Here is a 12,886-nt window from a genome sequence, read left to right on the forward strand (position 1 = left end):
TACCTTTACCCAAAAGAGGAGTTTCTGTTACTGTTTCCGGATTCTGGACAGATTTTCCAGTTTGATTGATATACGGTCGTCGCTCTTATCCTATATTATGCGAGACATCTTCAATAAACATACTTAAATTACAAGGAGAATGTACTGAATGCATAGTTCAACGCGATGGTTTCTTGTTCGTTTACTGTTGTGATTCGTATTCTGCGAGTAACACTTCCGTGATTTCTTCTTAAAGGAAATTATGAAACATGGTTTTGATTCCCTTTCTTAAGACTTCGTGAAAAGTGTTTCTTTTGGAAAAAAAAATTCGATTTAAGTGCAAGCGAAACCCGAAATGTTGCAATAAACTTCATCATTTTCTACAAAATCTTACAAAAAAATGTTGTAGGAGTAATTTTCACAAAATTAGTCAAATTTTTGAATAAAAATACCAGAAATTTTTTTGAAAAATCCATTTTCGAGGGGGTGGACGTAGCGTAGTTGATAAATCGATTGCCTTGTATGCAGCGCACCTGGGTTCGATTCCCGACCCCGCACATAGTGTGAGAAATTTTTCATAAGAGATTTTTCTAACCCGAAGAGGCGAATGACCTTAAGGTTAAAACTATAATCAAAATAAAAAAATTAAAGTCGATTTACAAAAAATCCCCATTTTTAATTTGTATGAAATTTTGTTTCAAGATATGTAATTATGTTCCCTACCTACTACCAAAAATTCAAGTTGGGCATTTTCAAGGAAAAAGTTATTTGAAAATGCTTTTTCTTATCCAATTTTTTTCAGTGTATTTTTATCGAAAACTAAACCAAGTCATAACCATCTTAGAATCCAATTTCCCAACTGCTAGTTGCCTGATACATGCAAAAAGTATCAATAACAAATTTGATCTTCGTTTGGTATATTACCCTGCTTACCTGTACCTTACCTGCAACTCATTTTACCAAATAGCAGTACTATAAAACTTAAAACAGTATAGTAACAACCGTTGTGAAGAGCAGTTCTAGTAAAATTATCATTATGGATCAATTGAATAAATCAAATTCAAAAGTATCAAGTGCTGTGCAAAGATAAACAATTCGTAATGTAATCCTAATAATTTACCTCCTGAAGTCGCCATCTTGGATTTCAACATGGCGTCAGACATAAACTTCTGGCAGCTACTCGTCAATACCTTTGCGAAAATACCCAGTCAGTTTAGATTCTAGAGTGTGAACTCTGGACTCTGCACTCTTCACGCAGGATTCTGAACACCGGGTTCTTGCCTCGATATTCTGTGCAATGGACTCTGGACTCTGAAGTATGGTCTCTGGGGCCTTGATTCTGGACTCTGGAATCTGAACTCTTGACTCTAGACTCTTAAGTCTGGACTCTGAACTCTAGAATCTGCACTCGAGACGCTGGATTCTGGACTCTTAGCACTCCCCTCGGGACTGGGTTCTGGTCTCTGGACTATGGACTTTAGATTCTGGACTCTTCACTCTCATCGCTGGATGATGGACTCTTGGCGCTGACCTCGAATTTCTGTATTATGCACTCTGGACTCTGAACCATGGGCTCTGGTATCTGGGGTCTTGATCCTTCACTCAGGAATCTGAACTCTAGACTCTGGACTCTGAACTTTTGGTCTCTGGATTCTGGACTCTAGGTTCTCTCCTCGGGACTCTGGATTCTGGTCTCTGGGCTCCGGGCTCTGTGCTCTGGATTCTGGGCTCTGGACTCTCGGCTCTGAACGCGGGACACTGGTATTTTGGGCTGAGGACTCTGGTCTCTGGACTATGAACTCTGGTCTCAGGATGCTCATCTCTGGACTCTGAGCTCTAGATTCTGGACTTTGAACTCTGGATGCTGCACTCTTCACGCTGGGTTCTGGATTTTGGACTCTCGCCTCGAGATTCTGTGTTATGAACACTGAATTCTGGCCTCTGGGTTCTGGTCTCTGTGTTCTGGCGTATGAACTCTTGCATCAGTATTTTGGGTTAAGTACTTCGGGACCTGGACTCAATAATTTAATTATGGTTGAGGATTCTGGGCTCTGGACTCTGCACCCAGGGCTCTCGACTCTGTTCTCCGTACTCTGAACCCTGGACTCTATATTATTAACTCTGGAGTCTGAGCTCTCGCCTCGAGATTCTGTGCTATGGACTATGGAGCTATAGGCTCTGGGTCTTGATTCTGGACTTTGGGCTCTGAACTGTGGACTCTGGACTCTAAACTCTGGACTATGCACTCTGCACTCCGACCTTTGGGCTCTTTCCTCGGGACTCTGGGTTCGGGTCGCTGGGGTATGGGATCTAAACTCTGGATTATCGCATCTGATTTCTGGATTCTGGACTCTGAGCTCTGGAATCTGGACTATAAACTCTGGTCTCACTATTTTGGGTTAGGCTCTGGATTATGTGCTGAGGACTCAGGGCTCAGTATTTTGGGATAAGAACTCTAGACTCTGGCTTCTGGTCTCTGGGCTCTGGACTCTAGGTTTTGGACTCTGGGCATCTGAACTCTGCGCTCTGGACTCTGAATTCTGCAGTCGGAACTCTGGTCTTCGGAGCTACGGGTTCTGATCGCAGTGCAGTGGACTCTGGACTCTGCATTCTCGACACTGAATTCTGGATGCTGGACTCTAGACTCGCGTCAGTATTTTGGGTTAAGGACTCGCGACTCTGGATTCTGGTCTCTCTCCTAAGGACTCTGGACTATGGAATCTGGAGTCTGGGTTCTCTTCTCAAGATTCTGGGTTCTAGTCTCTGAACTATGGACCCTCAATAAAAATACACCGAAAAAAAAATCAGTTTTTCCTTGAAAGTGCCCAACTTGAATTTTTGACGGTAGGTAGGAAACATAATCACTTATCTACAAAATTTCATCCAAATCAAAGAAGGGGATTTTTTCTAAATCGACTTTAAATTTTTTAAATCGATTTTTTTCGGTGTACGAGTCGATGAAGAATTTTTTCAAATTTCTTTTTCAAAAATTCAGCTAATTTTGTGAAAATCACTCCTATAACCTTTTTTTGTAGCTTTTGACATTTTTAGTCTATAGCCATTTGAAAAAAAATTGGTAAAGAAAGTCTGACCCTTTTCAAAAGACAGTCTAGATCTTTTTTTTTATAAAAAACAAGGTATGCAAAGTACAGAAAGTTTCATTAAAATCTTCGCCAACTCTGAATACGATTTAGCTCGAAATTCGTCCATTTTTAATTTGAAACTTGCCTTCAGCTTCAGCTTTATCATTCACATATGAACATTCATATGTGAATTGTCTTACAGCAAGACTTACCTCAAGTAATTGTCTCTAAGGGCCTTGCTCTCTTCACTTCACTTCAATGCAGTACCGTCTTTACGCAGGGGCACACTGGGCCAGGGCCAGGGATGCTAAGGATGAGTCAATTTATACTAAAGCCTACACAAACATAAATTAGTAAATATAATGAAAATGATCCTGCAATGCACGAGTTCATTCGTAGTATTCTGCAACGAAGTATTTTCGTGCATTGGAAATAGAAGGTTTTGTTCATTTCCTGAACTGAAGAATGGCTGCATGATGAACGAAAGTTTTCGTAAGTTTTATTTATTTTGTGTTCATTGCATGAATGTTATCGTTGATAACGACATTATTTTTCGTGAATGAAACGAAATGATTCGTTTATTTTGATAAACGTTTGTATATATTAGAAACTATTTCGCTGGCCGCACAAATTCATTTCGTTGATCTTAAAGAAGTTTTCGTATTTAATGTGGTTTTTACGAAAAACTTGTAATAAAAAATAAAAGTGTTCAAATTGAACTACGGATGACTCACCAAAATTCGTTAATTTTATGAAAATTGTTAGCACGAAACTAATTCTTAGCGATTTACGATTATATTCTCTCAGTGTATATTCGATTACATTTACTCACGCTTTACGCTTGTAAACATTGGAATCGAATACGGTTTATAGTCCAATGAATATATTATCTTATATGATCAAGATGATCAAAGAGCATCAGCCAACTAAGCGGAACGATGATAGCGGTAGGAAATACATCACAACAAAGTCAAGGTGGTAATGAATAAATACATGCGTGAATCTAGCATTTCGATTCAAGTTTCAATTTGTTTTGACCAGAATTAAAGAAACCTTCTGAAATGAATTTGTATAAAATGTTGCGACAAGTAGAATATGCCATCAAAATTGGTAAAACCTTCTCTGTTTAGCAAGCAGTTTGCGGATGTGGCCTAATGAATCAGCTCGTTATCATATCTGGTACCGTCAACGGGCAAATCCACAAGGACAAATTCCTCAAAAATCATTTTTCCCTTTTTTGAAGCATCACATTTTATCACTAATGTAGCATGTTCCACTATGCCTGACCGTTTATTGGTACATAATCAATAATGATGTTTTACTGAAAGAGGCCAACCTTCCAAACCTCCCAGAACTACACCCTATCAAGATTAATTAAGTTAATAATTCGGATTATTTTACATCTCCAGTGTTGTAATTCTTCGAAAGACAAACTCACAATATCATATTACTGTATAAAAGTGACCCATATACGAGATATAGAAAGTGCGGCATCTCTCCTGACGCGGCATCTCTACCGAAATTACCCTATTCTGTACAAAAATCTTTATCTCGGAAATATGTGACTAAAATGACAACTTTGAATTCCAAAACAAGTTGAACGTTCCTGGTTCTTGATGACCAATTAAGGTCCACCAATAAAGCAGAAACAAAAGATAATCTTAAACGACACCGTCACGGAAAGAAAAACGAAAACGAAAAGGTGAAAACAAAAATAAGCTAAGCATAAGCATAAGAGATCGCCCGCAGTTGCTACTCCGTTATTGACCAGAACCAAATTAGGTTGCAAAATGTTCATTGGAACAATATGCTTGGGAATAACATGATGAGCCACATTGTACAATCTATTCTGATCCCTGCATGCTGATCAATGCCGACGCCGGCTACGTCCGAATGAAGACCTTCTTTGAAAGGAAGGAATGTTAGTCCGATACATGTTGCTACTAGAGACCGAGGAATCCTCTGCATCTCCACATGTATCACGGGAAGGGGAGAGTTGTTACACACAGAAAAAAATGTTGGCAAAAGTAAGAGTTTTTCACTCTTAGCAAAAAACAACCAACGCATACTCTTAGTTTAAATATAAAACTTTTGTTTTGAGTACTATTCTTCATTTGCTTAAAAGGAAAACTTTTACTTTGATTATTTTTCTTGATAAATTTAAAAGTTTTACTTTCAACCTAATAGTTGGCGTTGGTTGTTTTTTGCTAAGAGTGGAACACTCTTACTTTTACCAATATTTTTTTTCTGTGTAGTAAATGTGCCACTAGCGTTATCATGTAATAATTGCTCTGGGCAGCCGGCTGCCGAGAATTTGGAAAATTTATCATTTGTTGTATTAATACGATTAGCAAAATAAACAACTTGAACTCCGGATAGCCGGCTATAAGGAGTTTCTATCGGGTCGGTGCTCGTGCAGAATCTTATACAGAAGCTTCATCAGACTGTTCCGGTTGTCGCAGAGTTACTGGTTTGGAAGGGAATAGGGTCAAGGATTCGTTCCAAGCAGGCGATGCGACCTGCAAAGCACTACGTAGTAGTTTAGTTAGTCTTCGAGAACACGATCGCTCGAAAAAGAAGATCTTGTTTAGTTTTTGGTTCTTTCCAAAATCTGGGCAGCCGGCCACCGAGAGTATCCGACGTTTACCAAACAGAAGCAATTCCAACCCCACACTGCCGACCGTGGGAGTATTGCCTAGAAAAGCTAATCTTATCTGCGTAATGGGCCGGATCACGATTTGTTGCGACATTATTTAGACTAATTTCGCTATTCCTTCTCTACGATATATTTTTGGGTTGCAAACTACCGAGTGATAACACGTTATACAGACAAAGAGTTATGATAGCTCGAGATGTTATAAATCAACGAAAGTATATCCTATCTTCCATACTGGATTTTTTGTGAAATACACGTATACGAACGATTATATCGAACATTGAAGGGAAATACAGAGGATCGTTAACCCGATGCACGGGCCTGTTACCAATAACGGAACTTGAAATTAGATTCACTAAAACAGATGCGGCGAACCTTCAGTACGCATCGACCCGCGATCATCGACACCAGTCAAATCAAAGTCCCATTGGAGCCAACCCCCGAACAACCATTCATTTTTACGGTATTGTCTTCCCGGCCAGATCCGCTCGCACCCCCTCAGTCTGCCACCACCGGCAGAAGGCCGACAGCACCCTGTCGTCTCCTGTCCAAGGACCAAATGACACCAATAGACCCAGACTCGTGTGGGGGCATGAGATAGAATTGAACGCTAACCAATGAACATGACAGAAAAACATTTATTTTTCGTGCTGATATAACTGAAGGTAATTGCCAACCGGTCCCCGATCCCTCTCGCGGATTGTCAATTCTCAAACATTAAACATGATTGAAGTCATCATTCAACTCAAATAAGGCCATGTGTTTTCTCTAAGCACATTGAATGCTCTGTGGATCAGTTCTCCCGTTGGTAAAACAAACCCCAAACATAGAAATTAGTTTGCTCAGTCCAAATAAAAGTTGGTCGACCGGCGGATATGTGTTCCCTTACAGTGCCATCACATCAACGAACACCCAAAATTTACATGCGACAAAATATCTGCAATACCTAATGTAAAAGAATCAAAACCTCTACTCATTTGCAATAAAATAAGAAAGCAAAAAAAATATCCAAGGCGGCTCCCAATAAAAAATAGGTGACAAGGAACGCGGACGAAATTGGCTGAGCACCGACCGGCTGGTTTGTCACCTATTTTTCAGGCGAAGAATTTTGGGGCGACACCTGGTAGTCGCTAGTCGCTGGTGAAACACCAATTATTTGAATATGCCAATTTTTCTTATCTCCGTATTTTTTCACTTTTCGGATCGAATTTTATTTTCTGAAAAACCATTGTCCACTATTTTTAGAATGTACACTGTGTTTCTAAATGTTTTCTGTGCACTTTTATTGTCCTTGCATCGGTAATCGACGGCCCGTAATGCGAGGAAAAGATTTTTTTTGCATTTGCCGGAAGTAGATGTTCACAAACTATCACCACTCGCGTCAGTCGAAAATATGTCGCAAAATGCTTTTATAAGCCACTTCACTTTGTATTATAGTGAAATTGCACCGTTATTCACACTTTCGATAACCGGAAGGCAGTAAACTGTGCCGTAAATGATTAAAATTAACCGACGCGAAGGGAGCTCTACGAGAGTCAACCGATCGCGACGAAGATACACACTCGAATCCAAAACGAAAAGGTGAAAACAAAAATGAATAGAAACCCTAGAAAGTTCATTGTTTTCATTTGTCATGTTTATTTTATTTTATTAATTTTGAATATTTGATTAATTCTAAGTATATGATCCTTGCATTTTCATTATTTATTTCGTTCAGCATTCTTTTTATTAACTTTGTTCATTCGGGTTCATTTTATCTTTATCTCATTATTTGCATTCACTCTGATCAGCTTATTTTTTCGTGCATTCAATTCATATGATTCATTTAACTTATTTTATTCACTGTTTTCACCTTATGCATTCTATTCGTTTTTCCCAGTTCTTACATGTTATTCAGTTTCTTCATTTTAATAATCTAACTATTTTTCAGTTTTATTCTTTTCATTCAAATTATTTGTTTGACACACTTTATTTTTTTCTATTAATTTATAACTTTTTATCATCGCCTTATTTTTCATTTTAATCAGTTCATTTGGTTCTACTCATTTTCTTCTCTGTGTTCATTTTATCAATTCTATTCTTTTTGTTTATTTGATTTATTTGTTTTATTTATTCATTTTATTCAATTCATTAATTTTTATTTAATTAATTTTATTCATTTCATTCATTCCAATATTTTTATTCATTTTTATCCATTTCGTTCATTTGATTCTTTGCATTCGCTGGATTCATTAAATTCATTCGATCCATTTGATTCATTTGATTCATTTGATTCATTTGATTCATTTGATTAATTTGATTCATTTTTTTTCATTTGATTCATTTGATTCATTGGATTCATTTGATTCATTTGATTCATTTGATTCATTTGATTCATTTGATTCATTTGATTCATTTGATTCATTTGATTCATTTGGTTCATTTGATTCGTTTGATTCATTTGATTAATTTGAATCATTTGATTAATTTGACCATTAAAAAAAATTGTGCAATGTTCCATTTAATGAACTAATCTTATTTGAATTATGTATTTCATTAATTTAATTTATATTAATCGTTCTATTCATTTTACGAATTTGAGATCTCTTTTTTCATTTTATTTCGTTCGTTTTATTGATTTTGTATAATTATTGCATGTTATTCGTGCAGAATTAGAAACTGTTGTATGCCTACTTCGTATGCGTTCTGCAAACTAATAAATGATCCAACAGTGATACATGTAAAAAATTTCTCATTTCACTGCTAGGTGGATAAAGTTGGTTTTTCAAAAAATATGTTAGCTACAGGAATGCTGTATTTTGAGATATAAAACGATATTTAGGAAATTTTCTTTAAATCAAAGATCTCTTAAATATAATTGTTTTATTGCAAGCTTCAGAGACTCATACTTTTAATAGTATGTGAATTTTATGGTTTAAAAAGAGATTTATCAAATACAGCAATATCAGAATTACTTGTTTTAAAGGATTTTTTTTTCATATATCGTCGCTGTTGTGCTATCTTGTGACAAACGCAATGGTGGGGTAAACTGAGTTAGATATGCCACATTACTTGTCTACTAAGTGGCGTTGGACATTCTGCTTGGTTACTAAGATATAGCGAGAAACGTTTATTTTTATTTTTTTTTGTTCCAAATGACTGTGTCTAGGGATTGGCTCAAGTTATCTTGATGTGTAAGATGTTTTTATGTGTGAAACTATCTGAGAAACACAACGGCATAATCATTTTCTAAAGAAAAATACGCGAATTGTGAGAATAATGCAGTTTAATTTTTCAACTGCAAATATAGCATTTTTGCAACAGTATAACCAAAAATAACTATTTTTTTTAGATTCCCTGGCACATTTCCTTCAAAATACATCTCACTGATTGTTTATAGACTAAATGAAAAAAAAGAAATGAATAAAAGTAAATAATTTATTTTTTTTTAATTTATTTTTTTTTCCATGGAAAATTTTCCATGCACGATTATAACACGCCATACAAATTTTGTCATCAATACATACCTATGACACGTGTTGAGTGCGACTTTCGTTTACATTTATAGTAAAAACTCGCAATATAATCAACCGATCTTCTTAATATTTGAGAGATTAAAGCAGAATTGATAGAAGCACCAATTGTCTTCTTTGAATTGTTTGTTCCATTTATTAGTTTCAAGGCATTCAATCTCAAACTTTAAAAATCATTTTTCTTGAAATGTGCTAAATGGCACTTGTCATAAGATAGCACAACAGCGATATTTCGATACTCTGAATATACGGAGTATTCATGTCTTCAATAAATTCGTTTAGCAAATGGCATTTTAGAAAACTTTACTGAAGACATTCGAACAAAATTTGCTTGAGAAGTAAATTCTCTATAATTACTTCTAGAAGGGTTAAGCGCTAAAATTATTTTATCAGAAGATATGTTGTTTTTTGTTGTAAAATTTTTCAATGATACTCAAAACACAAGATGGACTGTTTCGAATGGATGTGATCGTGACCGTAAAATAAATTTCGAGCATTTATTTGACTTTTCTTATTATAGCCCACAACTTGAGAATTCAGTACTCAAATATAGGAACTCCATCAATAAAAATATTTCGAAACCTTTTTAAATTCGAATCCTGTCTAGAGGCTATTCATATAATTAATGATAGAACAATTTTTCATAAAAACCGACCCTAGCCTGCACTAGACAAACGGAAAACGCCATTTTTCATCCTGTAGCTTCTCTGAAAGCGCAATAACAGATACTGAACCAAAAACCCCCCTTTATATCTAAAAAGACTGATGTCGTTGCCTCTTTGCGCGCATTGGTCATTTGAATTTCTGTTGCAAGCAACGAAAGGCAATCGTTTGTCCGATTGTCGATCGTCGTGTTTATTTTTTGCCAGTACACATGCATTGTAGTTCTTGAAGTGAAAGTAATCCTGCAGAAATATAACGTGTGAATAGTTTATCTATTAAAATAAGCTCAAGCAGTTTCCGCTTGAAAAACTCGAATGATCGGAAGTAAATCCAACAGGAACTCACTTTGCTTCCAAGTAAACCAGTGTAATCGAGGAATTTTACAGTAATTGAGTAATCAATTATTAATCGGATTTATAAAGAATTTTCTCTATAATCATGAAGTAATCTAGGTAACTTTTTTCGGGAGTGATATGTAATAAATGCTGTTGGAAACACTTTAATTACACTATTGCTTTATTTCACTTTTTTAACAATAATCTGCAATTCTAAAATTTTATTCTATTTTATTAAATATTCAATTACCGCTTCGCATTTCGGCAGCAGTTGAACTTATGATTGAATGTTATTAATAAAATCAAATATGATATCAAACGAATAACGCTGAGCTACATGTTCCTCTGCCTCGACCATTCGTGTGCAGACATCCTTATAGACAGTAATTGGGCTCGGCCCTTTGTCGACCAGAACATCCTTTGTCTTATGTTCCGGTTTCCTTGTCATCCCCAACCAGACACAAACATACACACATACAATGAACACAATGTTACAACCGCGCAAATTAACTGCTAATCTATATCTTTTACATAAATACACAACCGACGAAAGCACAGACGAAAGATCTTCGATCATACAAATTATCATCATTACAGCCTAACGAACGACGTGCTCCGTTCCTCCCTTTCACAGAAACTGCCTCCTAATTCGGTCGGCCGCGGTCGCTGCCCGGTGGGCCTTCTAGATAGAACTGGAACGCTCCTCACCTCGTTAGTCCCGAGAAGAATAGAAAACCCTCCGGCTCCGGGTAAGAAGAAGATCCTTTCCGCACCCTGTAATCATCGCGGGTTCGCTGCTCTTGCCAGACCAATTTACCGAAGGCTGACGTTCTGATCTCGTATTTCATTTTCTTCGCCATAATTAATATTAATTCTGGTTCGCATTCTAAAACAATGGAATTTCGTTTCGTTCCGACTGGCATCTGCCGATCCTCGGCGGAGTGGCTAACTGCGACTGCCGACTGGCGCAGAGAAGCGGAGAGCGTCCATTTCCGAAGCACAACAAAAAACTAATGGTCTCGTTCGTTTGCTCTTCTGGATCGTACAATCTGGTTATGTGTTTTTGGCAGAACTATCATAGCCCGGCAGCGAGCGGTGGGTTTCAATTAGGCAAAGTTTTTCGTAATTTATTGTTAGAACTATTGGTTAATAGCTTTTGGTGTCTGAAAATAATGCGACAGTGCTCATTTGTGCTTATTAGGATACATCTATTAACCGTACTTTTCACGGTGGTAATCACGTTAAAACTCAGAGATTTTTAATTTTTTGGGGAATATAGGTTGGTGCTTGAAACTCGCAAATGTTTTTAAACATTGAAATTTACTAAAAATTTCTTGCAGGAAAAGGGTGTCGGATTTTCACCCTGTTTTATTGTTATTGGCGACTGAAAAATTGTTTTAACAAATAGTTTTTCCTGATATCAGAGTTTTAAGCACGAGTGAGAAATTTAATCTAAAAAATAATGTATGTTGAGCTTCATACGTGTATCGTTTCGTTCGGAATCATGATTACCGACGGAAAACCACCCGGCGCGCCATTTCCTGGACAGACACTTCGCAAATATTCTATGTACGGCTTTCAAGATTCAGGATTATATTTTTGGATAGTATAGCTATAGATTGAAGAAAAAGGAAAATCGATTTTTTGAAGGTTGTAGCAACTGAGCTCACGCCACTTTTATTCTGGAGGTTCAATAAGTCACTTGAATCTGGTGGTTTCCCAACAGAATGGAAAAGTCTTTTTAATACTACTCCGATATTTAAATCCGATAATCGCAATTATTGTGGAATGGCCTTCATATACAAGCTCTGTACACAGATTTCAGCAAAGTTTTCTATTTGACATTCCTGTTGATGATGAAATCTGATATAATTAAAGTTACATCGGGAGTTCCTCAAAGTTCACACTTAGGATCTTTTCTTTTCATTTTAAATCTCAACGATATCTCTCTTTCATCTTATACAAAAAAACACGAAGTTGTGTCAATTTAAAAGCAATTTGAATTATATGCACTACGTATGCTAATATGGACTGCATTCCCTCTTCCATCTTATGAAGCACGTTGTATGTCGATAAACAATCAAACAATGAAAGATTGTCGGGATTATGCTATGATTTCGCTCCCGAACGACAAGCACGTAGCCAGAAAAAGGCGCCTACGAGTTTTAAAATATGATACCGGTTTTCTAGCCATCTACCAGAAACGATGCTTTGATAAACACTGAATATTTTATAAATAGTTTTTATAGTGATTTTCCATGTTATGCGTTTGTCATGTCTATATCATCCTTTGTAGCTGTTTGAATACGGCAAATCTTTTACTCATTTACTGCGTATACTGGGAAGACAATGGCTTGAACTGTGCCCTGGTTGTATTGCTTTCGTACTGGTAGCAGACTGCATTTGGAGTCTGGAAAATTATGCCAAATTTTTGTTATGCCCAGTGTTGTCAAAGGAACCAGTAATAAAATATGTGAAAGTACGTCCACTACGGTGGCCGTTTGCTAATTGTTGATCACAAAGTCCAAAATGTGAAATAATTTTGAGCGGCCCAAAATAAGCGTAACTGTAAGTGAAAACCCAATCGGAAGAGTATAACAAAACAATAACACTATTTTAACTATAGTTGATATTGATAACAACTGGAGTTATATTCAG

The sequence above is a fragment of the Topomyia yanbarensis genome, chromosome 3 (assembly GCF_030247195.1).
Source record: "Topomyia yanbarensis strain Yona2022 chromosome 3, ASM3024719v1, whole genome shotgun sequence".
Taxonomy (NCBI): domain Eukaryota; kingdom Metazoa; phylum Arthropoda; class Insecta; order Diptera; family Culicidae; genus Topomyia; species Topomyia yanbarensis.